Below are 27,982 nucleotides of genomic sequence, written 5' to 3'. Positions count from 1 at the left end.
TCTCAAAAAAAAAAAGCATTAGATGCTAGTAAGATTTCTCATCCCACCCCTCAAAAGGTGCTAGTGGGTGGAAATTCTATAACTTCCAGGGACACTTAAGAAAATCATTTTTCGGCCAGGCACAGTGGCTTGCTTAGGCCTGTGATCCCAGCACTTTGGGAGGCCGAGGCGGGCGGATCACGAGGTCAGGAGATCGAGACCATCCTGACTAACACAGTGAAACCCCGTCTCTACTAAAAATACAGAAAAATTAGCCGGGCATGGTGGTGGGCGCCTGCAGTCCCAGCTACTCAGGAGGCTGAGGCAGGAGAATGGCGTGAACCCGGGAGATGGAGCTTGCAGTGAGCCGAGAGCGCACCACTGCACTCCAGCCTGGGTGACAGGCAAGACTCTGTCTCAAAAAAAAAAAAAAAGAAAAAGAAAATCATTTTTCAGGACTGGGTGCGGTGGCTCACGCCTGTAATCCCAGCACTTTGGAATGCCAAGGTGGGCAGATCACCTGAGGTCGGGAGTTCGAGACCAGCCTGACCAACATGGAGAAACCCCATCTCTACTAAAAATACAAAATTATCTGGGCTTGGTGGCACATGCCTGTAATCCCAGCTACTCAGGAGGCTGAGGCAAGATAATCACTTGAACCCGGGAGGTAGAGGTTGCAGTGAGCTGAGATCGCGCCATTGCATTCCAGCCTGGGCAACAAGAGTGAAACTCCATCTCAAAAAAAAAAAAGAAAGAAAAAAGAAAATCATTTTTCAGTAGAACTCTGATTGTGAGGCGTGTTTAGACATACAGGGTCTGAACTAACCCCTTCACCCAATTTCTTATAGATTTAGAGGAAGAAGGAAAAGATTCTCAGACTTCCAGAAGTAGCTGAGAGGTCTGGATGACTTGAGTCAGGATAAGGAGAATGCAATGAGTAGGCACCAAAGGCCATCTCAGAATATCTCAGTGGGGTCCATGGGGAGGCCCACAGTCAAAAGCCAATGGAAGCCAAGCACAAGGGTGCACTGCTGTAGTCCTCACTTCTCAGGAAGCTGAGGTGGGAGGATCACTTGAGACCAGGAGTCTCAGGCCACAGTGCACTATAACCATGCCTGTGAATAGTCACTGCACTCCAGCCTGGGCAACATAGCGAGATTCAGTCTCTAAAAAAACGAAAACAAAACCTGTATTGTTAACCGGGTAGGGTGACCTGTGCCTGCAATACGCCCTACTCAGGAGGCAGAGGAGGGATGATCACTTGATCTCAGGAGTTTGAGGTCTGCCTTGGCCACATAGCAAGACCCAGTTTCTTAAAAACAACAAAAAATATTTGCAGATGTTTTATTGTGGGGGGGGGGGGGGGAATGGAGGCAAGTCACACTCTACATATGCCACGGTAAACCAAGAATGCCTCCCAAAATCTAATGTGTTTCCCCACATATGCCATGGCCCTCTTAAACCCTTGGACCTTCAAATCAGCGATAGATAAAAGGGAGAATGAATATGGTAGTGATTGAGTTTAAAACTTAAATGACCAAAAACAAAACAAACAAAAGCAAATTATCTCAAATATGACTACATCAAATTTTCTACCATCAGGAAGATAAAAAATTTAGATAATTTTTTAAAAATTTTGTAGTCAACATAACACACTTCTTGGGTGTGCGATAAAGGGTTAACTTAGCAAGCTTAGGTTACTCAAATTGTGCACATTCCAAAGAGAGGATTGACCCTTGACTCGCTCCTGGGGGGTTACTGCTGCCCTTTTGGAATATCCTGCCTGATAAGAGGAGAGTTTGAGAGTTTGGGCCATACTGTATTAATTTAACCAGAGAGTTTATGCTTGGGATGTGACCTATGGCTCACACCTGTTTTATATACGTGAGGCCCTTGGCCACTATATGTCAGTTTGATCTCTGGGAAGCTGGAAAGTGAGTAGCCAAGACCAGTCACATAGGTGCTGCATGCCTACAGGATCTCCAATAAAAAACCTGGAATCCAAGGCTTGGGTGCATTTCCCTGGTTGGCAAGACTTCGTATGTCTTGTTACACATTATTGCTGGGAGAATGAAGCACTGTCTGTGGGGCTGTGCTGGAGGGAGCAACTGGAAGCTCGCTCCTGGCTTCTCCTGGACTTGGTCTATGCACCTTTTCCCTTTTGCTAATTCTAACATGTATCCTTTTTCTTTTTCTTTTTGAGACAGAGTCTTGCTCTGTTGCCCAGGCTTTAGTGCAGTGGCACGATCTTGGCTCGCTGCAACCTCCCCCTCCCGAGTTCAAGCAATACTCCTGCCTCAGCCTCCAGAATAGCTGGGGCTACAGGCATGCACCACCACACCCGGCTAATTTTTGTATTTTTAATGGAGACAGGGTTTCTGCCATGTTGGCCAGGCTGGTCCTGAACTCCTGGCCTCAAGTGATTCACCTGCCTCGGCCTCCCAAAGTGCTGGGATTATAGGCATGAGCCACCGTGCCTGGCTTCAGGTACAGTTTATTACAGCAAAAGGATATAGATTAGGCCTGGCGCAGTGGTTCACGCCTGTAATCCCAGCACTTTGGGAGGCCGAAGAGGATGGATTACCTGAAGTCAGGAGTTTGAGACCAGCTTGGCCAAAATGGTAGAAACCTCATTTCTACTGAAAATACAAAAATTAGCCAGGTGTGGTGGCAGGCGCCTGTAATCACAGCTACTCAGGAGGCTGAGGCAGGAGTATCACTTGAACCCAGGAGGTGGGGGTTGCAGTAAGCTGAGACCTCGCCATTGCACTCCAGCCTGGGTGACGAGCAAAACTCCATGTCAAAAACAACAACAACAACAAACTGTACCTGAGAGTATAGCAACTTTTCCTGAATCTTTTGAGTCCTTTTAGCAAATTGTGGAAACTAAGGATGATCCTGGGAACCCCCTACATATAGGACATGTAGTTTCTCCTACTAGATTGTAATTCATTTAGACTAAGAATCATTTATGCTCCTATTTCTTTTTTTTTCTTTTGAGACAGAGTCCCGCTCTGTCGCCCAGGCTGGAGTGCAGTGGCACTGTCTCTGCTCACTGCAAGCTCTGCCTCCCAGGTTCACGCTATTCTCCTGCCTCAGCCTCCCGAGTAGCTCGGACTACAGGCACCTGCCACCGCACCCGGCTAATTTTTTGTATTTTTTTTTTTTTTTTTAGTAGGGATGGGGTTTCACCGTGTTAGCCAGGATGGTCTCGATCTCCTGACCTCGTGATCCACTTGCCTCGGCCTCCCAAAGTGCTGGGATTACAGGCGTGAGCCACCGCGCCGGGCCTATTTCTTTAATATCTCAGAAATATCATGGAGACCAAACATCTATAACTTTCTTCCTCATGCTTTGTTCCTCTCACCCTCTGTGGTATTCTCAGTATTTGCCTCAATTATATCTCCTTTCCTCAAGTATTTAGCTCTTTTGAATCTTCTACTGAGATGGAAGAGCCAGGTGCAGTGGCTCACACCTGTAATCCCAAAACTTTGGGAGGCTGAGGCAGGCAGATCATCTGAGGTCAGGAATTCAAGACCAGGCTGGCCAACATGATGAAACCCAATCTCTACTAAAAATACAAAAATTAGTTGGGCGTGGTGGTGGGTGCCTGTAATCCCAGCTACTCGGGAGGCTGAGGCACGAGAATCGCTTGAACCTGGGAGGTGGAGGTTGCAGTGAGCCGGGATCGTGCCATTGCGCTCCAATGTGGGCGACAGAGCGAGACTCTGTCTCAAAAAAAAAAAAAAAAAAAGAGAGAGAGAGAGATGGAAGGCTCAGGACAGATAATTATAGGAGATATTTCTTTCCCTCACTGCTTCCCCTCCCCAGTCTTCCCCTCCCCAGGTAAATAATGTCTTCTGAACATTTAGCGTGGAGGAAAAGAGCCAGGGAGTGGCAGTGGGGGGTGGGGGTGGGAGTGGAGGTAGGGCAAGAGAGGGGCATAGCTATTCCCCTCTCTGAAGAACAGAAGTAATGGAGTGGTAAGCTGTAACTGAATATTGACTAATGGGATTCTGGTCAACTTACCGACTCTATGGATGGGCAATCACCAGAAGGGCTCGGGCTAGACTCAAGCAGCACTGTTCTGGGAATATCGGGGCAGAGTGAATCCCTACATGTTAATGTTCTGCCTTTTCTGTGGAAGCACTTTTTACCAGGTTTTATTATGAGGGTAGGGATTGCAGAGAGGAAAAAGAGGAAAAAGGCAATGGAAAACTCAATAAAGAGTAAGCCAATAAGAGGATCAAGAGAAGGAAAAGAGGGTGAGAATGAGGAAGACAATGAGAACAAATGAAGGAAAACAAATGGAGTAAAATAATGGTTGCAGATAACATAAGAAGAAATGAAAAAGAAAAACAGAGCAACTAGGAGCTGGAAAATGAGGACATGCATCACACTCTATGAGGGGCAAGTAGTGAAGAGAGCCAGGAAGTGAGTTGGATGAGTGGACCAAAGTGGGAGATTGAAAGGACTCAATGAAAATGATGACATGGTTTATTCACAGGAAATAATTTGTAAGCCAAGTATTCTAGCACAACACAACAAAAAAATGCAGCAATAGCAGAAGCAATTTCTCCTTTTAAAGAAATATTTTCCTTGGAGGTAGAATTCATTGTATGCATTTGTACTTTTGAAAGTGACATTCTTGGCCAGGCGAGGTGGCTCACGCCTGTAATCCCAGCACTTTGGGAGGCCAAGGCGGGTGGATCATCTGAGGTCAGGTGTTCGAGACCAGCCCCGCCAACATGATGAAACCCCGTCTCTACTAAAAATTAAAAAAAAATTAGCCAGGCTTAGTGGTGGGTGCCTGTAATCCCAGCTGCTCAGGAGGCTGAGGCAGGAGAATTGCTTGAGCCCAGAAGGGGTTGGTGGTGGGAGTGGGACAGAGTTTGCAGTGAGCCAAGATCACACCACTGCACTCCAGCCTGGATGACAGAGCAAGACTCCATCTCAAAAAAAAAAAAAAAAAAGAAATGACATTCTTTTGGATTTTTGAAACATTTAAGTTTACTTATATGAGACAAATCTTCATTTGTTACATAACGTTTGTTTTCATGGTGGTGATATACAGCAACTTTTATTTTATTTTTATTTTTATTTATTTATTTTTTTAGATGGAGTCTTGCTGTGTCACCCAGGCTGGAGTGTAGTGGCCACGATCTCAGCTCACTGCAACCTCCGACTTCTGGGTTCAAGCAATTCTCAGGAGCCTCAGCCTCCTGAGTAGCTGGGATTACAGGCGTCTGCCACCATGCCTGGCTAATTTTTGTATTTTTAGTAGAGATGGGGTTTCACCATGTTGGCCAGGCTGGTCTCGAGCTCCTGAGCTCTAGCAATTCGCCCAAACTCTGGCTCCCAAAGTGCTGGGATTACAGGCGTGAGCCACCATGCCTGGCCTATCAACTTTTATTTATGCCTGCTTTTCTGCTTCTCTGTTCTATAATTTGTTCTTTTCCATTTTGAAACAGGGTCTTGCTCTGTTGCCCAGGAGAGAATGCAGTGACACAATCACACTCACTGTAGCCTTGACTTCCCTGGTTAAGTGATCCTATTACCTCAGCCTCCCAAGTATCTGGGACTACATGCATTTGCCACCACACATTGCTATTTTTATTTTTTGCAGAGACAGGGTTTTGCTATGTTGCCCAGACTTGTCTTGAGCTCCTTGCCTCAAGCGATCCTCCCACCTCGGCCTCCGACAGTGGTGGGATTACAGGTGTGAGCCACCTCACCGGCCTATAACTTATTCTTAATGTAGACAACCAAGAGTCCCAAAGATGCCTGTCACTGCATCCCTAAATCTTACTACCACAGTTCATTGTTACTTGGGGAGCATCTTTTTAGAATCTATGTAACTATACTCTATACATATACACCTGCAATACATCATTGGAATTACAATACATATAATTTTAGTAAGCTTTTAACCCAAAGGTTTGGACCAAATTGTGCCCATTCCCCCTCCCACCCACCACCACCAACACCACCACCAAATTTATATATAGAAGCCCTAATCCCCAATGCAACTGTATTTAGGTCTTTAGGGGTAAAGTTAAATGAGGTCATCAGAGTGGGGCTGTAAAAGGAAACTACTTTTCTTCTATATTCACAACACTTCTGGGCACCAGATGTGTGGGTTTTCCACACCAAGGAATTCTCCAATTTTCTGCAAACACCAACTGGGTGTCTAAAGATTCAATTCAATTCTGGCATTAACTATCCAGAGTTAATGTCTGAATCCACAGGCTAAAGATTCAGTATGAAAAGACTGCCCCTCACTTTATTTTTTCTTTCTTTTTTTATTTTTAATAGAGACAGGCTCTCACTGTTTCCTAGGCTGGTCTTGAACTCCTGGCCTCACGCCATCCTCCTGCTTCAGCCACCCAAAGAACTGGGATTACAGGCCACTGCACCCAGCCTGCCTCCCACTTTAGATGCCAAATGCGAGTCCCTGGTGTCTAGTGCTTCCAATCAACTTGGTTACAAATTGAGGGCTCTCACAGCCCCTTACTCAGGTTCGATAATTTGCTAGAACAGCTCACGGAACTCAGGAATGTACTTTACTTATGTTTATTGGTTTATCATAAAGGATAAAACTCAGGAACAGCCAAATGGGAGAGATGTGCTGTGTAGGGCAAGGGATGGGGGTGGGGAGGAGATGCAGAGAGTTTCCATGCCCTTCTGGGGGTACCACATTCCCAAGACCTCCATGTGTTCATCAACCTGGAAGCCCTCCAAATCCCGTCGTTTAGGGTTTTTATGGGTGCCTCATTACACAGGCATAACTGATTAAATCATTGATTAGTGGTGATTAGGTCAATCTCCAGCCCCTCTCCCTTTCTCAGAGGTCAGGGTGTGGGGCTGCAAGTTCCATCTGTCCAGTCAAGTTGTTAAATATGAGTTATAAATTTCTCTTCAAAGAATTAACATGTCAATATATTCAATTCTTTGCCTTCTACTTTTAAATTTAACTTCCTGGTAAAGCAATCTTTCTGATTACCTACTCCACCCTGACTCATTCCGATTACCTGCTCTGTCAAAACCATTTTTCCCACCAAACCGCTCACCCCATCACTTTCTTTAAATTAGCCAATCGGGGCCGGTCGCAGTGGCTCACGCCTGTAATCCCAGCACTTTGGGAGGCCAAGGCGGGCGGATCACCAGTTCAGGAGATCGAGACCATCCTGGCTAACACGGTGAAACCCCGTCTCTACTAAAAACACAAAAAATTAGTTGGGCATGGTGGTGGTCGCCTGTAGTCCCAGCTACTCAGGAGGCTGAGGCAGGAGAATGGCATGAACCCAGGAGACGGAGCTTGCAGTGAGCCAAGATTGCGCCACTGCACTCCAGCCTGGGAGACAGAGCAAGACTCTGTCTCAAAACAAACAAACAAACAAACAAATTATCCAATCGGAATTAGTTTAGCCTGTGCAGTCTAACCCTAGCCAATAGGGGAAGGACACCACAGCAGGGGCCATGTGCGTCAGGGATAAAAAATCCCTTCCCCTCCCTTGGCCAAGTGTGCGCTCACCATTGCTCCATCTGTAAGGGTGAACCCTTCTATAGACGTAACTTGCCTTGCTGAGAATTAAAAAGAAAATTTTATATTTGAGTTATATTTCTTTTGTGGCACCGAAACTTTATTTATAACAATTTGGGGGCTTGCCTGTGATTACATTCCCCTCCGTGGGTGGTCTCTGGTTCTCTCTTGTGAGGAGGCACGCTCCGCCCCCTTGTGGCAGCCTGGGGGGTGAGAAATCAAGACCCACCCAGTGTGAGGAATAACTCCAGCTCTTAGCAACGCGGAAAGAAACTGGCCAGCAACCTATCTTAAAGGATCCTCCATAATGACCATGCAAGTCTGTGCATGGACCAAGGAAAAGACACCATGGGAGCTGGTAAAGTATTTCCTTGGTGGTCAGGACCAAGGTAAGAAAGCTGCAAGGGGGTGGTGAAGTACTCCTTGGTCAGGGTGGCTTAGAGGTTAAAAAGAGGCAAGACATCCCCAGTTGGGGGGATTGAACCTCACACAAACCTCCAGTAGTAGAAAAGGCAACAAATTTCCAGTGGAGGAAATTGAGCCTCACCCCAAAAGGCAAGAAATTTCCAGTGGGGGAAATTGAGCCTCACCCAAAAGGCAAGATATTTCCAGCACAGAAAATTGAGCCTCACCCAAAAGGCAAGAAATTTCCAGTAAGGGAAATCGAACCTTGAACCTTACCCCCAAACCATCAAGATGGGAAATACCCTAAGCAAGACAGGAAGCAAGGGGGATAAAGATGGTAACAAAGATATCCCCACCGGATAGCCCCCTAGGTCTCATGCTAAAACACTGGAAGGATAATGAAAGGACTAAACATAGGAAAAAGCAACAAATGATAAAATATTGCTGTTTTATTTGGACTCAGGGACCCATCCTCAAACCCTCAATCTTCTGGCCAAAGTTTGGGTCAAATGAGGATGTAATGTGTCAGCTGTTAATACAATATGTTAATGATAAAAGTCCAATGTCTCCAGAAGAACTAGGCTATGCCCTTTGTTGGAGGCAAGGACCTGCGCTGATTTTTCCCTTAAAAACAAATAGGGAAGAACCCAATCTGGCATCTCAAAATGAAAAGTCAGAGGAGCCAACTCTCATGCCTAAAGACTCCAGCACATGGGATCCCCTAGACTATCTTTCCCCGTTCAGTGTCCCCAGTCTTTCCCCTCAGACAGCCACTGCCGCCTCAGATCCCGTTCCAAATCAGCACTCTACTCACGTTATCCCTCCTCCTTATAACTCTGACTCTTGGGAATTACCGTCCTACCAGCCTATTTCCTCCCAACTTAAATACCCCTCTCTAAAAGGACTTCAGCATGAGATAGAACAATGTAAAAAAGATATTCAGAATTTCCCATTTCCCTCCGTACCTAAGAGGTTGGCCCCAACCTTCTTCCCTTTGAAAGAGGTACCACAAGGAGTAGGGGGCCATTGGCTTTGTAAATGCTCCCTTAACCAGTTCAGAAGGTCGGAATTTTAAAAAGGAGCTTAAACTGCTACTAGATGACCCCTACGGAGTGGCAGACCAAATTGACCAATTCTTAGGCCTCAGTTATACACTTGGGTCCAGTTATGTCCATCATGGGCATCCTCTTTTCAGGGGAAGAAAGGAGTATGATTTGTAGGGCTGCTATGGTAGTTTAGGAATGTGAGCACCCTCCCAGTGAAAACGTTCCTACAACGGACCAGAAATTCAGCACCTGAGACCCCCGGTGGGACAATAACAATGCAGATCACCGGGAAAATATGCAGGACCTAAGGGAGATGATGATAAAAGGAATTTGGGAATCAGTACCCCGAACCCGAAATCTTTCTAAAGCATTTGATATACAACTGGAAAAGGATGAAGGGCCTATGAGATTCCTAGACAGACTGAAGGAGCAAACGAGGCATTATGCAGGCCTCAATTTGGATGATCCCCTTGGGCAAGGAATGTTGAAACTCCAATTTGTCACTAAAATTTGGCCAGACATTTCAAAAAAGTTACAAAAGATAGACAGTTGGGAAGACTGTCCCCTAAGTGAGCTTCTTGGGGAAGCTCAGAAATTATACATGAAAAGGGACAAAGAAAAACAGAAACAAAAGACAAAACTTATGTTTTCCCCCTTCCAACAGATGGCTCCAAACCCAGGTACTTTTAGACAAAGTTTCCAGGGAGCCAGAAACTGTAAAGAGTCTGAACCCTCTTTTAAAGGACCCAGCCTCCATCTGGAGGACCAAGGTCCTCATCTACCATGCCCCCTAAATAGTATGGGGGAGCAGGGTTAAAGAATCCCAGAACTAAGAGGGAGGAAGGACAAGATAGGTGCTATAGATGTGGAAGAACAGGCCACTTCAAGAGAGGATGTCCTCAACTAAGAAAGGAGAAAGAAGCCCTTCCACTCATGACTTTCGAGGAAGAATAGGGGGGTCAGGGGCTCTGTCTCTTTTATCTTGAGTCTCACCAGGAGCCCTTGATACATTTGGAGGTGGGGCCTAAACATGAGCTTATCACCTTTTTAGTCGATTCAGGGGCTGTTTGCTCCTCTGTTTGTTTCCCCCATCTAATCTTGTCTCCTCCTCAGAGGAACTTTTAGTCTCCAGGGTAAAAGGGGAAGGATTTAGAGCAAAAATTTTAGAAAGCACAGAAATTAGATACGAGGATTGCTCAGCTCATATTCAGTTCTTGTTAATCCCTGAAGCAGGAACTAATTTAATGTTAAGTTGGCCATAAGTCTACAAGTCAGCCCAAGAGGATTCCTCACCTCATTAAACCTACTCACCACCGCGATGAAAAATATGTTAATCCAAATGTCTGGTCCAAAGACGGAAACTGAGGGAAACTCCAAGTGCCTCTAACCCACATCAAGCTAAAAACCCCGGGAGTAGTAAGGAAGCAATATCCTATTCCTCTAGAAGGTAGGATAGGGTTGAAACCTATAATCAAAGGCCTCATTAAGGATGGGCTTTTCGAGCCCTGTATGTCCCCTTATAACACCCCAGTGCTGCCAGTCAAGAAATCAGGTGGGTCATACTGGCTAGTACAGGACCTTGCAGCTATCAACCAAATAGTCCAGACTACCCACCCTATTGTCCCCAATCCTTTCACCATTCTTAGCAAGATTCCATATAATCATCAATGGTTTGCTGTAATAGATTTGAAGGATGCTTTTTGGGCATGTGCCCTGGCTGAAGATAGCCGAGATATATTTGCTTTTGAGTGGGAGGATCCCCACTCAGGGTGGAAACAACAATATCGATGGACAATCTTGCCCCAAGGGTTCACAGACTCCCCTAATCTTTTTGGCTAAATTTTAGAACAAGTACTAGAAAGAATTGTCATCCCAGAACAAATATGCCTTCTTCAGTATGTGGACGACATTCTTATATCTGGTGAAGATATAGAGAAGGTAACTGACTTCTCTACACATATTTCTAAACATCTGCAGTTTGAAGGGCTACAGTCTCAAAAAGAAAGCTTCAGTATGTAGAGCCTGAAGTTAAATATTTAGGCCACTTAATAAGTGCAGGCAAGTGAAGAATACGGCCCGAACGAATCGAGGGAATTGTGTACCAACCCTTGCCTCAAACTAAACAAGAACTCAGGAAATGTTTAGTGTTAGTCAGATACTGTCATTTATGGATTGACTCATATGCACTACACAGTAAACTGTTATATCAAAAACTTGCCCAGGAGAAGCCTAACCATCTCCTGTGGACTTCTGAGGAAGTTGATCAAGTCGAGAAGCTGAAGGAAAGGCTCATAACTGCCCCTGTTTTAGCCTTACCCTCCCTAGAAAAGCCATTCCACCTTTTTGTTAATGTGGACAGTGGGGTAGCTTTAGGAGTACTGACTCAAGAACACAGAGGCCGTCGGCAGCCTGTAGCCTTCCTATCAAAGATCTTAGACCCAGTCACTCGTGGATGGCCCCAATGCATCCAGTCCATCGTGGCTACGGCAATACTAGTCGAGGAAAGCAGAAAGTTAACCTTTGGAGGAAAATTGACAGTAAGCACGCCTCACCAAATTAGAACTATCTTAAACCAGAGAGCAGGGAGATGGCTTACTGACTCGAGAATCTTAAAGTATGAGGCCATTCTGTTAGAAAAGGATGATTTAACATTGACCACTGATAATTCACTCAACCCAGCAGGTTTCCTAACAAGGAATCCAGATATAAGGAGGGAACACACATGTTTAGATTTAATTGATTACCATACAAAGGTTCGACCAGACCTAGGAGAAACCCCCTTCCGGACTGGATGGTACTTATTCATACATGGTTCTTCTCAGGTGATTGAGGAAAAAAGACACAGTGTGTATTCAGTGATTGTTGGAGAAACTCTTGCAGAAATAGAGTCAGGAAAATTGCCCAACAGTTGGTCTGCTCAAACGTATGAGCTGTTTGCCCCCCAGCCAAGCCTTAAAGCACTTGCAGCACCAGGAAGGAACCATCTATAGTGATTCTAGGTATGCCTTTGGAGTGGCCCATATGTTTGGGAAAATTTGGACTGAACGAGGTCTCATTCATAGTAAAGGTCAAGACCTTGTTCACAAGGAGCTGATCACCCAACTATTGAATAATCTTCCGTTGCCAGAAGAAATAGCTATTGTCCATGTTCCCGGACACTAGAAAAGCCTTTCTTTTGAAAGTCGAGGAAATAACCTAGAAGATCAGGTAGGCAAGCAGGCTGCTGTGTCTTCTGAAATGCGTATTTTTCACTTAACTCCCTGCCTCCCTCCTCCTACCATAATCCCCATTTTCTCTTCCGCTTAAAAAGAAAAACTAATAAAAATAGGCGCTAAAGAGAATTCAGAAGGAAAATGGATACTGCAAGACCAGAGAGCAGTTCTCAGAGTTTATGATTGCACAGGAATTTATACTCTGTCCAAACAGGTTACAGATAGTTGCTTAGTATTTAAGAAAACTAATTAACATACTATAAAAATATTACCTCTCGGGGGAAGGAATCCAGGTTTAAGGCCATTCCAAAGTATCCAAGTTGATTACACAGAAATGCCTCCAATAGATCATCTAAAATATTTACTAGTGATAGTAGACCACCCCACTCACTGGGTCGAAGCTATCCCCTTTCAAATGCAACAGCCAATAATGTAGTTAGGGCCCTAATTGAAAATATAGTACCCAGGTTTGGACTAATAGAAAATATTGACTCAGACAGTGGAACTCATTTCACCGCACACATTATTAAAAAGCTATCCCAAACATTAGACATTAGATGGGAACACCATACTCGCTGGCACACCCCCTCATCAGGGAGAGTAGAAAGGATGAATCAGACTCTAAAGAACCACTCAACCAAATTAGTCTTAGAGACTCGATTGCCATGGACCAAGTGTCTTCCTATTGTCCTGCTGAGAATTCAAACTGCACCACGGAAAGATATTGGTCTTTCTCCTTATGAGACGCTCTACGGATTACCTTATTTGCACTCCACTGCTGATATACCTACCTTTGAAACAGAAGATCAATTCCTTATAAATTATATAGTTGGTCTACCTTCTATTTTCTCTTATCTTAAAACTAAAGGTCTATTAGCACAGGTGCCGCCCTTGGAGTTCCCGGTGCATCAGCATCAGCCTGGGGATCATGTCCTCATCAAGAGCTGGGAAGAGCAGAAGCTTGAGCCAGCCTGGGGAGGTCCTTACTTAGTGCTCCTAACTACTGAAACCTCAGTCCGCACAGCAGAGAGAGGATGGACTCACCACACCAGTCAAGAAAGCACCGCCTGGGACTATGGTCCACGACCATAGTCGTGGGGGGAAACCCTACCAAACTAAAGCTAAGAAAAATTTAACTCTCTTTCATCTATTCTATTACTCTTTCTTCTTTCCTTGCTCTATCGCTGACCATCTAGTTATTAACATAACCAAGTCCATTTTGCCTCAAACTATTGCATTTGATGCTTGCCTTCTTGCCTTGTTATACCCTGTGGGGACTTGTTAAGTCAAAGACAGCCCTCTGCTTTAGAAAAGTGCCTGTGTGCCTCCTGGCTCTCCTCAGACTGGGCATTAGTGAATTAGGACCATTTAATCTGGGGAGATTTCGATAAAGACCCCAGTGGCAACCAGGAGTCTTGCCCACTCGATGTAGAGCTTTTGTGCCGTAGCTGGTCCAACGTTCTATGGACCACTAAAGAGCAAGGATAGACTGCCCCAACCAGTTTCTGTAGTTTCCTAAAACCATACATTCATTTCACTAAAGGGACAGCACCCCCAACTGTCAGCTAAACCAGTGCAATCCTATACAGGTTATTATCTCAAGCCCCCAAAGTTCTTCCCCTTTTCTAAACCGGTTCCCTTCTTTAAGCCGGTTTTATGGTATGGAGGCTGAGGTTTCTGGAACAGACCCTATTGGATTCTTTGAAATGCGTTTCTTTGATCCCCCACTGCCTGCACCTTCCTCTAAGCCTTTTTCCAAAATCTCTCACAATGGAACCATTGTTCCTCCTCCATCTAACGACAAGGCCAAGATAGCGATGGTAGAAGTTAAAGACTTAAAACAAGCTTTGACAATTGAGATTGGATACCAAGATGTAAATGCCTGGTTGGAATGGATCAAATATTCCGTCCACACGTTAAACAAAAGCAACTGTTATGCTTGTGCACGTGGCAGGCCAGAAGCCCAGATTGTCCCCTTTCCACTAGCGTGGTCCTCCAGTCGACCGGGCATGGGTTGCATGGTAGCTCTTTTCCAGGATTCTGCAGCCTGGGGTGACAAGTCATGCCAACCTCTCTCTCTGCTATATCCCAAAGTCTGATACCCTGCGGGTCAGCCCCTGAGGGCCATCCAGCTTCGGTTTCCCAACACCAAGTTCACTTCAAGTCTCTCACAACAGGGAGGAAACTTAATGTTCCTTGGAGACCTGAAGGGATGCAGTGAGCTTAAGAATTTTCTTTCTTTCTTCCTTTCTTTCTTTCTTTTTTCTTTTCTTTCTTTTCTTTTTTCTTTTCTTTCTTTTTTCTTTTCTTTCTTTCTCTCTTTCTTTTCTTTCTTTCTCTTTCTTTCTTTCTTTTTTCTTTCTTTCTTCCTTTCTATCTAGACCTGCTTGATTTATTCTGATTATTTAATACACAATGACGCAACTGTGATCCCAAAGTGTGCAAAGTTAAAGCCTTCAACTGCAGCTGAGGAGAGGGCAGGAACGGTATACCTGGGGACGGTGGTGAGTCAGAAATGACAGGCAGGCGGCCATGACCAGGGAAGCCTCCTCCCCAGGGACAGGGACAGGGAAGTGGCCTGAGGAGCAGGGCCCAAGGGTAGTCCAGGGCCAGGGAAGGGGGCAGAGACCTCCCCTTGGCCTAGGTCAGGAGCTCAGAAGTGCCACAGGCTGAGGGGGCAGCGGCCCAGGAAGGGCCAGAGGCAGGGCCAGGAGAGCACCATTTCCTGGGGGGCTGGGGGCAGGGAGGTGCCCTACAGGAGAAGCCAGGAGGGGCTACCTGCCCCTGGGGTGGGGGCCAGGCTGGAGCAGGCTGAAGCAAGAAAGGCCTGAGAGCCCGGCTGGCTGGGCTTGATGGGGCTCCCAGGGCAGTCTGGCCCAGGCAGCAGTCCTGACTCTGCAGGGGTGCCCAGCAAGGGGCCACAGACCCCTCTGGACCTCTCCTCCTCTCTCCCTGGAAAGGAGCTGGGGAACCCGTAGTGCAAATCTGTGGACCACTCAGTTATGGAGGGAGGCTGCGCCCGAAGGTGGACACTGGGGTGCGACCCCTCCACCACCTCGGCCTCCACCCCTGTCCTCAGTACAGCCTCTTCTTGTAAGAGTGCAGGCCTTGGACGCCACCCTTGATCTGGGCCAACATGGTCCACTTCTCAAACTTGCACTCTCCTGAGTACATCATGGACAAAAGGACAGACAGGTTGCAGACCCCAGTATCCTGGCAGCCATGCTGGATGCCCGCTATGAGGTAGGACACGAACTTCTGAATGGACCCTTTGTCCTGGATGGAGCTGGAGACACCCTGCGCGATCTTCACCTTATCCCCCTCCATGAAGTATTGTTTCTGGCTGCTGCTGCTCTTCTCCAGGGCATCCAGTGAGCCCATACCCCCGTACTTCTTGAGCCACACCCCATCTGAGAAGAAGTACTTGCTGGGGACCTCCGTGGTGGCGGCCAGAAGGGAGCCCATCATCACTGTGGAGGATCCAAGGGCCAGGGCCTTGACCATGTTCCCCATGGTCTGGATGCCGCCATCGGCTATGTAGGCACACCAAAGTGCCGGGCATACTCGGCCACCTTGTACACAGCAGTGCCCTGGGGCCAGCTGTAGGCCATCACTTCCTGGGTGATGCAGATGGAGCTGCAGCCCATGCCCACGTGCAGCCCTTCCACACCAGCGTCAATCAGGTTCTTCGCCTGGGCTGCTGTCACCATGTTCCCCCCAATCACCTGGAGGTGGGGGTACTTCTGTTTGATGTAATACACCATGGCCATCTGATACAATGAGTTCCCTTGGGACAAGTCCAAGACTATGATGTCAACGCCCACCTGGGTGAGCAGGTCCAGGCGGTATTTGTCATCCTCACGGGTGCCCACAGCTGCCCTGCACAGCAGCTGCTTGTGGGAATCCTTGGAGGCCAGAGGGTAGTCTCAGTTCTTCTTCACGTTGGTGTGGGCGATGATGGCCACCAGCTCATTGCGATCATTGACGATAGGCAGCTTCCCTTTCTTGCTACGGCTGCAGGATCTCATTTGCCTCTTTCAACATCACACCTGCTGGAGCCACCACCAGCTCAATCCTTGGTGTCATCACCTCACTGAGGAGGGTGATGTGGTCCTTCTCAGCAAGAAAGTTGATGTCTCAGGAGGTGACGATGTCCACCAGCTTGCTGCCCATGGTGTCTGTCTCAGTGATGGGGATGCCCGAGAAGCCATGCCGCATCTTGGCCTCCAGCACATCACCCACGGTGTGTGAGGGGCTTAGTACCACGGGGTCCATGATAAAGCCCCGTTCAAACTTCTTGACCTTCCGCACCTCATTGGCCTGGAACTCTGGGGTGCAGTGGTGGTGAATGAAACCAATACCTCCCATCAGAGCCATTGCGATGGCCATGTCAGCTTCTGTCACAGCGTCCATGGGGGAGGAGATCAGTGGCATCTTCAGCGTGATCTTCCAAGTCAGGGCTGAGGTCAGGTCCACCTTATCAGCTATGAAGTCTATGAATCCTGGGAGAATCAGGAAATTGTTGTAGGTGAGGCCGTCGCGAGCTGCTGCACCAGTGAAGAGCCGCTGCGCCGTGAGCCCGTCCTCGGGCCTGTAGCTGGTGCCGCCTCTGATCAGGTAGTCTGCCATGCTGCCGCGAGACCCCGCAACCAGACATAAACACCTGCGTGGCTGCCAGCCACTGCTGCTGCCGCTGCTGCTGCTGACGCTGCGCTGTGTCCATGCTGTTGCCGCAGGCCGGGCAGGCTCGAGCTTAAGAATTTTCAAGAGCTTACCAATCAGTCAGCCCTTGTTCATCCCCGAGCGGATGTGTAGTAGTATTGCGGTGGACCTTTACTGGACACTGCCAAATAACTGGAGTGGCACTTGTGCTTTAGTCCGGTTGGGTATCCCTTTCACCCTGGCATTTCCTCAACCAGAGGAAGGAAAAATAAGACATCGTAAAGTAAGAGAAGCCCCTTATGGGTCTTTCGACTCTCACGTCTATTTAGACACAATTGGAGTCCCACGGGGAATACCAGATCAATTTAAAGCCCGAAATGAAATAGCTGCAGGATTTGAGTCAATATTTTGGTGGGTGACAATTAATAAAAATGTAGATTGGATAAACTACATCTATTACAACCAACAGCGATTTATTAACTACACTAGAGATGCTGTTAAAGGAATAGCTGAGCAGTTAGGGGCTACTGGCCAGATGGCTTGAGAAAATAGGATAGCCTTAGACATGATATTAGCAGAAAGAGGAGTTTACGTCGTGATTAAAACTCAATGTTGCACCTTCAACACCGCCCCTAATGGAAGTATAACAAAGGCATTGAAAGGACTGACTGCTCTATCCAATGAATTAGCCAGCAACTCGGGGGTAAATGACCCCTTTACAGGATGGCTAGAAAAGTGGTTTGGTAAATGGAAAGGAGTAATAACCTCGATTCTTACCTCCCTCGTAGCCGTAATAGGTGTACTTAATCTTGTCGGGTGCTGTGTCATATCATGCATCCATGGGTTGGTGCCGAGGCTCACAGAAGTGGTACTTACTAAGATCTCCCTTAACTATTCTCCACCTTAACCAGAGAAGCTCCTTCTTTTGGAAAATCAGGCAGAACAACTAAGCCAAGACATGTTAAAGGAGTTAAAGAAAAAGCTATAAGGAAAAATGCAAGAGGGGGAAGTTGTTAAATATGAGTTATAAATTTCTCTTCAAAGAATTAATATGTCAGTATGTTCAATTCTTTGCCTTCTACTTTTAAACTTAACTTCCACGTAAAGCAACCTTTTCCGATTACCTGCTCCACCCTGACTCTTCTCCACCCTGACTCACTCTGGTGATTTCCTACTCTACCCTGACTCATTCTGATTACCTGCTCTGTCATAACCATTTTTCCCGCCAAACCACTCTCCCCATCACGCTCTTTAAATTACCCAATCGGAATTAGTTTAGCCTGTGCAGTCTAACCCCAGCCAATAGGGGAATGACACAGCAGCAGGGGCCACATGTGCCAGGGATAAGAACCCCTTCCCCTCCCTTGTCCAAGTGTGCGCTCACCATTGCTCCATCTGTAAGGGCTCACCCTTCTATAGAAGTAACTTGCCTTGCTGAGAATTAAAAAGAAAATTTTATATTCGAGTGCTATTTCTTTTGCAGCAACAAAACTTTATTTATAACAAAGTGTTGGTTTTTTTTTTTTTTTTTTTTTTTTTTGAGATGGAGTCTCGTTCTGTTGCTGTCGCCCAGGCTGGAGTGCAGTGGTGTGATCTCGACTCACTGCAACCTCCGCCTCCTGGGTTCAAGCAATTCTATGCCTCAGGCTCCCAAGTAGATGGGATTACAGGTGCCCACCATCATACCTGGCTCATTTTTGTATTTTTAGTAGAGACAGGGTTTCACCATCTTGGTCAGGCTGGTCTTGAACTCCTGACCTCCACCCGCCTCAGCCTCCCATAGTGCTGGGTTTACAGGCATGAGCCACTGTGCCCGGCCAAGTGTTTGTCTTTCTGGTTTCCAGATTCCACCTTGCAAGAGTCACATCATTACCACAAATCTTCTATGGTTAAAAGGTTCTTATTATGAATAACAAAAGGCACTGCCCGTCCCCATTCCCCATCCCTGAAGAAACTCCAAGAGTTTTAGAAATTCTTGTGTCTGCAACCAGGGTCAGAGACCAAATATTAGAACAAAAGGTACTCCTAGCACCCTTATCACTCAGGAAATTACAAGAACTTTAGGGGTTCTGTGTCAGAAACTGGGACAAAGATCAAATATATATTTATCTTATCACAAGCCCTGATCCGATAGAATTGGTATCCTCATAAGAACAGAAAGAGAGCTATGGTCTGTCTTCCACAGGCACACACTAAATAAATAAGTAAATAGATAAATAATAAGGCCATGTAAGAGCCTAGGGAGAAGACAGCTGTCTGCAAGCCAGGAACAGTGTCTTCCCCAGGAATGGAACTGGCTAGAACCTGGGACTTCCCAGCCTTCAGAACAGAGATATTTCTGTTGTTTAAGTCACCCAGTCTATGGTACTTTGTTATAGCACCGCAAGTAGATGAAGGAACCCAGTAATACATATGGACATCTATAGATTTATAAAATCTATTTGAATGCTGGTTTATTATTCTATAACATAACTGGTTGGAGAGGAGCTGTATTAAGAGACATTTGGCTGGTGCAGTGGCTCATGCCTCCAATCCCAGCACTTTGGGAGGCCGAGGCAAGTGGATCACCTGAGGCCAGGAGTTCGAGACCAGCCTGGCCAACATGACGAAACCTTTTCTCCACTAAAACTACAAAAATTAGCCAGGTGTGATGGCACACACCTGTAGTCCCAGCTACTTGGGAGGCTGAGTCATGAGAATCACTTAAACTCAGGAGTTGGAGGTTGCAATGAGCTGAGATTGCACCACTGCACTCCAACATGGGCCCCAGAATAAGACCCTCTCTCAAAAAAAAAAAGAAGAAGAAGAAGAAGAGACATTTAAGCTTCTGTTAGTTTAGTTATGAGTTAGGCTGATATGACAGTTTCCGTGGCTCAAATAATATCAAGTTTATTTCTCCATCATATAACATAGACCTGGGTGGGGCCACAGCTCCACTTCATCATTCAAGGCAACCGGAACACCTCGCATACCCAGAGGTTATACAAGTATTTATCTTGAAGATTTTCTAATGTATATATTTTAATAGGTAACACATTCTTACGGTTTAAAGATTAAAATACAACAAGAAAGCTAGACAGTGAAAAATCTTGCTACTTCCTGTAGTCCCATCTATCTCATTAACTTCATGACCCTCTTTCTCTCCTGGAAAATCTACTGTAAACTCATTAAAGAATGGGAGGAAAATACAGATAACATATCAGTATTATTTTAAAAATAGTTTTGACCTCACAGACCCCCTGAAATGGCATCAGGGACCAGTAGGGTTTCTCACACCACATTTTGAGAACCACTGCCCCACCCCAAGACTAGCAGGTAGAAAACTTTTCCAAAAACCTAGTTGAGGGCCAGGCAGGGTGACAGGTACCTGTTTGTTGATGTGGGAGGATCCCTTGAGCCCAGTAGTACTTGACCAGTCTAGGCAACATAGCAAAAACCTGCATCTTTAAGAAAAAACATTTTTTTACCCTGCAAAGCTACGACTTCTAGAAAATAAAAAGAAAAAAAAAGGAAAAACATTTTTTAATTTAAAAAAGCCAATTGAACTGATTGATTTATTAAATAACCATATATTTATTTAGAGATTTAGAATTTTTATAATACTTTCCGTGTGACTGTTTCACAGTATTATTTATTTTTAAATTTAACCACTATGGAAGCTTGGAATAAAGAATAATGGCTCCCAGCTGGGTGCGGTGGCTCATGCTTGTAATCACAGCACTTTGGGAGGTTGAGATGAGTGGATCTCCTGAAATCAGGAGTTCGAGACCAGCCTGGCTAATATGGTGAAACTCCGTTTCTACTAAAAATACAAAAATTAGCCAGGCATGGTGGTGCATGCCTGTAATCCCAGCTACTCGAGAGTCTGAGGCAGAAGAATCACTTGAACCAGGGAGGTGGAGGCTGCAGTGAGCCGAGATCATGCCATTGTACTCCAGCCTGGGCAACAAGAGCAAAACTCCGTCTAAAAAAAAATAAATAAATAATAATAATAATAATAATAATAATAATAATGGCTCCCACAGCTCTACCCACCTCTTACTCTCCTCCTTATGGTAACCATGGTAATAGTTGTTGTACATACTTCCAGGGTATTTTTCTCTGCATATGTATTCATATACACATGTGCACTTGGAGCCTGGGGTTTGTCTTCCCCAACCCAACACACACACACACACACACACACACACACACATAGAATCGTGCTATATATATTTTTTCTGTGACTTACCCCTTTTACTTTACAGTCTGAAGATTTCTTCATATTTTTGCACATAAATATGCCTTATTCTTTTGCACAATCATGTAATATAGTAACAACTCTGTGACATGAACATTTTATTATTTCCGAAGGTGGGGAAGGGAAGGAAAACCAAATTTGTTCTTACTTTCATATAGATGACCAGTGGTACCAACCACATTCATTAAATGGCTCATCTGTTTCTCTGTAATTTGAAATGCCACCTGTAGCTTATATCAGATTTCCATATATGCATGTGTCTCCCTTTTATTTATTGATTTGTCTATTCTTAAATACACTTCTAATTTATGCATCTTTATTATATAGTATTTCAGTCTAAGAGGCTACATCTACTCTGTTGTATTTCTCTTTTCAGATTATTTAGACTGGTCTTGAATGTTTACTATTCCAAATACACTTTGCAATTAGTTTTTCAAGTTCTATTTTAAAAACCTAATTGTGATTTTTAAAAATGAAATTGCATATTTTTGAATAGAAATACATGGACTTAATGCAAAATTCCAAGTGTATACAAGCATACCATTGTTAGATATGAGTTCTAAATTTCTCTTCAGAGAATCAATGTCGGTATGTTCAATTCTTTGCCTTCTACTTTTAAACTTAACTTCCTCATAAAGCAACCTTTTTCGATCACGTGCTTTACCCTGACTCATTCCGATTACCTGCTCATCCTCCAGCCCAACTCATTTCTATTTCCTGCTCTGCCATAACCATTTTTCCTGCCAAATCACTCACCCTGTCACCCTCTTTAAATTAGCCAATCGGAATTAGTTTAGCCTGTGCAGTCTAACCCTAGCCAATAGGGGAAGGACACAGCAGCAGGGGCCATGCACGTCAGGAATAAGACCCCCTTCCCCTCCCTTGTCCAGGCGTACGCTCACCATTGCTCCATCTGTGAAGGCGCACCCTTCTATAGAAGTATATTGCCTTGCTGAGCAGAAAAATTTTATATTTGAATGCTATTTCTTTTGCGGCAACGAAACTTTATTTATAACACCTGTTCACTGCATATGTGCATACTATTGAGAAAGCAGTCATGGCAGGTGGCATGCAGATGCTAATGGTTGCTAAAAAATTAACTCATGATCTTTATGTCACTAGTCTGGGTCATCACCATTAATTCTACCTTTGAGGACCTCTAGAATTAGGTTGTAACTGTATTTTGACTCATTCTTATTTTTATTATAGTTAATTGTATATACAATTGTATCTGTCTCCCCAACACAAGTATGGGCTTCCCAGAGACAGCATTTGTGTTGATTTCTCTTTGTATTCTAGTGCTAAGGATGTAGACCAGAGCCTTGGGATGGTATTAAAGAGAGAAAAAGAGTTGGTTTTGATGTGTGAGAGGGTGACCTATATTAAGACTGGGCTCCACTGAGAGTAGACACTGAAAATAGAAAACAATTGTCATTTAAAATATGCAAACAAGTCTCAGCCTCCTAGAGGGAAAGCCTTGATTTACATGGAGGTCAACCATCTCTGAGTTCTAAGAAAACCATTCTCATTTTGCTTTAGTTGTGCAAATGTGAATGAAGACACTTTCTAAAGTGAAGGTGTGGTCTAAGGGCTAAAGTGCTCTTCAGGGTTCTATAACTTTTGTCTTAATGCAGACAGAATTGTATATCTAAATATTCTTCCCTTGAGACTCTCATGTAGAGAAATGCTTGTTTCCTAGACTCAGACTGCCCCATGCAATTGCTTCTGCTTACTCTTGGGCGTTGTCCATAGTTAAATCCTTTATTGTGTTGGTTACTCACAGAAAATCAGTGACACCGAACATTGCTGAAATGATGTTCAGGCCTGGTCATCCCTTCATGCTGGAGGAAAAACTGCCAAAAAAGCACTACACTTGTCACCGGTGGCAGGTGTCCAGGTTCTTGGTGTCTTGAACAAAGAATTGGACAAAATGCACAAACGAAGCAAGGAAGGAATGAAGGGATTTAATGAATATGAAAGTACACTCCACGGTGTGGGAGTGGGTCAAGCATAGGGGCTCAAGCGTCTTGTTACAGAATTTTTGGAGTTTATATACCCTGTACTTGGAATATGCCTTATGTAAATGAAGAGAATGACAAAGTTATTTACTCAGCCTACACCCTATGGAGAGGATATTTCCTGTCATAGCTGAAGTGGGAATTGGCCTTATATTTTCTGCCTCCAGACGCTATTTTCCTGCCTCACACTGATTGTCCTACATGACATAAACTGGATTGTTGACAGCACATCATTTAATTCAAGACTGAATATCCCATACTTTGATAACAACAACAAAAAGATTAGAGTCAAGTGAACTTGGTAATAATTTCTTCTTTCTTTAGATTGAAACTAGAGGAAGCTCTTTTTGGGGATATGATCAATTTCCCACAATATATAACCAATTCAGAATCAATCCTTCCTTCCCTTCTTCCCTCCCTCTCTCCCTCCTTCCCTTCTTCCCTCCCTCTCTCCCTCCTTCCCTTCTTCCCTCCCTCTCTCCCTCCTTCCCTTCTTCCCTTCCTTCCTCACTTTCTTCTTTCTTTCCTCCCTCCCTCCCTTCCTCCCTTCCTTCCTTTCTGTTTTTGAGATCGTGTCTCACTCTGTCGCCCAGGCTGGGGTGCAATGGTTGAATAACGACTCACTGTAGCCTTGACTTCCCCTGCCCCAGGCAATCCTTCCACCTGAGTAGCTGGGACCACAGTGCCACCATGCCCAGCAAATTTTTGGTGTTTGTTTTGTTTTGTTTTTGTTTTTGTTTTTGTTTTGTAGAGATGGGGTTTCACCAAGTTGCCCAGGCTGTTCTCCAACTTTTGGGATCAGGCAATCCTTTCACCTTGGCCTCCCAAAATGCTGGGATTACATGCTCATTGTGAGCCACTGTGCCAGTCCCAGAATTTTTCTTTCTCTTCTTGTAATTTTCAAAAACTATCATACACAATACAGTGAGCTCTCCCTTAAAAACATTCAATATACTCTATTCTTACTCCCTTTTCATTTTCTTTATCTCATTCATCTTAGTTTAATGGTTAGTTTTCTTCTCTCTGGACCTGTTTTTTTTTTTTTTTTTTTTTTTCTGCCAATACTTCTACCTTTTGGAGATTCATAGCTATTTTGCATTTGAACTGCTTTTTAAATAAAACGATAACACAAAAAAAAACCTTTGGGACAGGCCGGGCGCGGTGGCTCACGCCTGTAATCCCAGCACCTTGGGAGGCCGAGGCGGGCGGATCACGAGGTCAGGAGATCGAGACCATCCTGGCTAACACAGTGAAACCCCGTCTCTACTAAAAATACAAAAAATTAGCCGGGCGTGGTAGCGGGCGCCTGTAGTCCCAGCTACTCGGGAGGCTGAGGCAGGAGAATGGCGTGAACCCGGGAGGCGGAGCTTGCAGTGAGCCGAGATCGCGCCACTGCACTCCAGCCTGGGCGACAGAGCGAGACTCCGTCTCAAAAAAAAAAAAAAAAAAAAAAAAAAAAAAAAAAAAAACTTTGGGACAAATGAAGGCTAAACACAAGAAGACCTTAAAACAACTTGAAGAATCTCTGTCACTTAATGCACATAGAAACATTGACAAAACAAAAGTCAAACATAGCATACAATTCAAAAGTACTGCATGCAATATTCTCTAACTAGAAACTGTCATGCCAAGGTCATCTGTGAGTGGGTCTTTGAAACCATAAGGTCAAAATATTCTCATAGGATATTTAGTTAGTATATTTTTGAGTGAAAAGTCATTGTTTTTAAGGAGTTAGAAAAGGAGCATTTTGGCCATTATGGTAAAAAGTTAGTCGAATAGTTGCTGTGGGTTAAGAATGATAAAAACCAAAAAAATTAAGTCTGATGTCTGAAAATTTTATTCTGAAATCATCAAGTATTTATTAAAGTCTTGTTAAATGTTTCAGTGAGGCTTAGTGCTGTGGCTCATGCCTGTAATCCTAGCACTTTGGGGGGCTGAGGAAAGAGGGTCACTTGAACCTGGGAGGTGGAAGGCGCAGTGATCTGTGATCCTGCTACTTCACTCCAGTCTGGGTGACAGAGGAGAATCTGTCTCCAAAAAAAAGGAAAGAAAGAAAGAAAAAGAAAAACACAGTGTTTCCACCAAGTATTAGCTATCATCATTGGGAAAGGAAGGAAATGTGCACACCTGCAGTTGGGACTAGGCAGCAAGAGAGAAGGGAAAGCTGTTAAGAACCCATAGAATAAGAAGGCATCCTAAAAGCTTCTGCTGCTGCTTCTTCTTTTTTTTTTTTTTTCTGATACAGGTCTCACTCTGTTGCCCAAGGGTGTGATCTCAGCAGTAATCAACTCACTGCAACCTCCACTTCCTGGACTCAAGCCATCCCACCTCAGCCTCCAAAGTAGTTGGGACCACAAGAGCATGACACCATGCCTGTTTGTTTTGTTTTGTTTTGTTTTGTTTTTTAGAGACAGGATGGACAGAGTCTTGCTCTGTCACCCAGGTTGGAGTGCAGTGGCACAATCATAGCTCACTGCAACCTCAAACTCCAGGGCTCAAGCACTCCTTTTGCCTCCGCCTCTCAAAAGTACCAAGATTACAGGCACAAGCCACCATGCTGGGCCAATTCTAAAAGCTTCTAAAGGAAGGAAAAACAAACAAACAAACAAACAAACAAACAAACAAACAAACAAACCAGGTCATAGATATACAACTAAGAATCAGAATGAAATCAAACTTCTGAACAGCCACACAGAAAGCTAGAGACAATGGGGAAAAGCCTTCAGAATTAGGAGAAAAAATCATTACCAACCCTGAACATTTTTCTGTATTATTCAAATGATTTTTAAAGAGATAATACCAGTGCCTAGCTCTATGATCATATTGAGAGAGGAGAAAGGAATAAACTGGTCAGGCAGGCAGTTAGGGTGGGTCCTCAGCTGAATTCTTTCAAACAAAAGAACAGCCTGAAAAATCAAGCAGCAGGCACAGATAAGGGAACTTGCACAGAGAGGACTTGCCTAAGACATGCCCACAGCCACACAGATAAGAAAGACTACACAGCTGACTTGCCTAGACGTGTCTGCAATGGAAAATTCTGTCTGCTGACACATGTGCAGTAAGGGGAACAAAGCAATATGGAGTAACTCAAGCTAAGGGCTCACAGGTGCATTAGGAGGATGGTGTGGAGCTACCAGAAATTTGCATCTTATGCAAATGAGATGCCTTGCCCCCATCAGTTTCTGATAAAAGCCTTTGCATTCAACTGTAAAAATGGCAACCCTCTTTTGGGCTCCCTCTCCATTGCAGAGAGGCTTCTTCTTTTGCTTATTAAACTTTTGCTCCAACCTGACCCTTTATGTTCAAGCTCCTTAATTCTCTCGCTTGTGAGACAAAGAACTCCAGGTGATACCTCACAAGGAGAGATTGCTACATTGTGGTGCCTTGGCAAGACCGTAACAATATGTATTTCTACTCCTTTTTGCCACATTGTGGTGCATTGGCAAGACTGTAACAATATGTATTTCTACTCCTCTTTAGCCTGAAAAGTAATCTCGCAAAAATAGTGTCTCTTTGCTATATAAATGTATAAATATATGTATATTTGGGGGTGGGGGTCTCACTATGTTGCCCAGACTGGTCTCAAGCTCCTGGATCAAGCGATCCTCTTGTTTCAGTCTTCTAAGTAGCCAAGATTACAGGCGCATACCACTGCACCCTGCTACTCAGCTTCTCTGCTACCACTCTCTCTCTGTCTTTCCATATATATATATTTGTTTGTTTTTGTGACAGCGTCTCACTCTGTTGCCTGAGCTGGAGTGCAGTGGTGATATCACAGCTCACTACAGCATGGACCTTTCAGGCTCAAGCAATCCTCCCACCTTGGCTTCCTGAGGAGCTAAGACTACAAGCATGGGCCATCACATCAGGCTAATTTTGTTTATTTTTTGTAGAGATGTAGAGACTGAGGTCTCACTGTGTTTCCCAGTCTGGTCTTGAAATCCTAGGTTGAAGTGATCCTCCTGTGTCAGCCTCCCAAAGTGTTGGGATTACAGGCATGAGCCACTGTGCCCAACTGCCATATTTTTAACATTGTAATCATAGTAAAGCATTACCTGTTACAGACTTTAACGACGAGATGTACTAGAAGTTTGTATTCGTCCGTTCTCCCACTGCTAATAAAGACATACCTGAGACTGGGTAATTTATAAAGGAAAGAGGTTTATTTGACTCACAGTGCAGCATGACTGGGAGGCCTCAGGAAACTTACAATCATGGTGGAAGGGGAAGCAAACATCTGCTTCTTCACATGGCATCAGGGAGAAGAAGAATGAGTGCCCAGTGAAGGAGAAAGCCCTTTATAAAAATATCAGATCTGGTGTGAACTCACTATCATGAGAACAGGGTGGGGGAAACTGCCCCCTTGGTTCAATTATCTACAGCTTGTGCCTCCCACAACATGTGGGGATTATAGGAACTACAATTCAAGATGAGATTTGGGTGAGGACACACAGTCAAACCATATCAAAGTTGTAGGGTGTTTCTGAAGTAGCCTCACCACCTCTCCTAACGTGACTTCCCAAAAGAATTGGAATTCTCCTTATTAGGTGCAGTGAGTTCCTCTTCAAAGAATCAGCTTGTTCAGCTTCCTTGTTCTTTGTTCTCTATTTTCAGAGCCTAACTTCCTCATTCTTTGTGCCTCCTTGTCCCTAGTTATGGTAAACAACATTCCCGCCAGTTCTAATCTGATTCACACCTGTTCCCTTGGTTACCTGCCCTGCCTGTAACTGTCCTTCCCACCAAAAGTATTCTTCCCGCCAAAACTGCTCACCCCACCGCTGTAACCCACACCCCTGCTCCATTTAAAATAGCCAGCCGGGATTAGTTTAGATTGTGCAGTCCAGCCCCAGCCAATGAGAGCAGGACACAGCAACAGG

At 44.8% G+C, this 27,982-nt stretch overlaps 1 pseudogene; it reads right to left on the bottom strand.

Moving 5' to 3' along the window:
* Positions 1–13,531: 13,531 nt before the first annotated feature.
* LOC100984076 (inosine-5'-monophosphate dehydrogenase 1-like) lies at positions 13,532–16,826 on the bottom strand (annotated as a pseudogene).
* Between the last annotated feature and the right edge of the window lie 11,156 nt (positions 16,827–27,982).

Source organism: Pan paniscus, chromosome 6 (genome assembly GCF_029289425.2).
Source record: "Pan paniscus chromosome 6, NHGRI_mPanPan1-v2.0_pri, whole genome shotgun sequence".
Classification (NCBI taxonomy): domain Eukaryota; kingdom Metazoa; phylum Chordata; class Mammalia; order Primates; family Hominidae; genus Pan; species Pan paniscus.
This window is presented reverse-complemented; position numbering and strand designations above follow the sequence as displayed.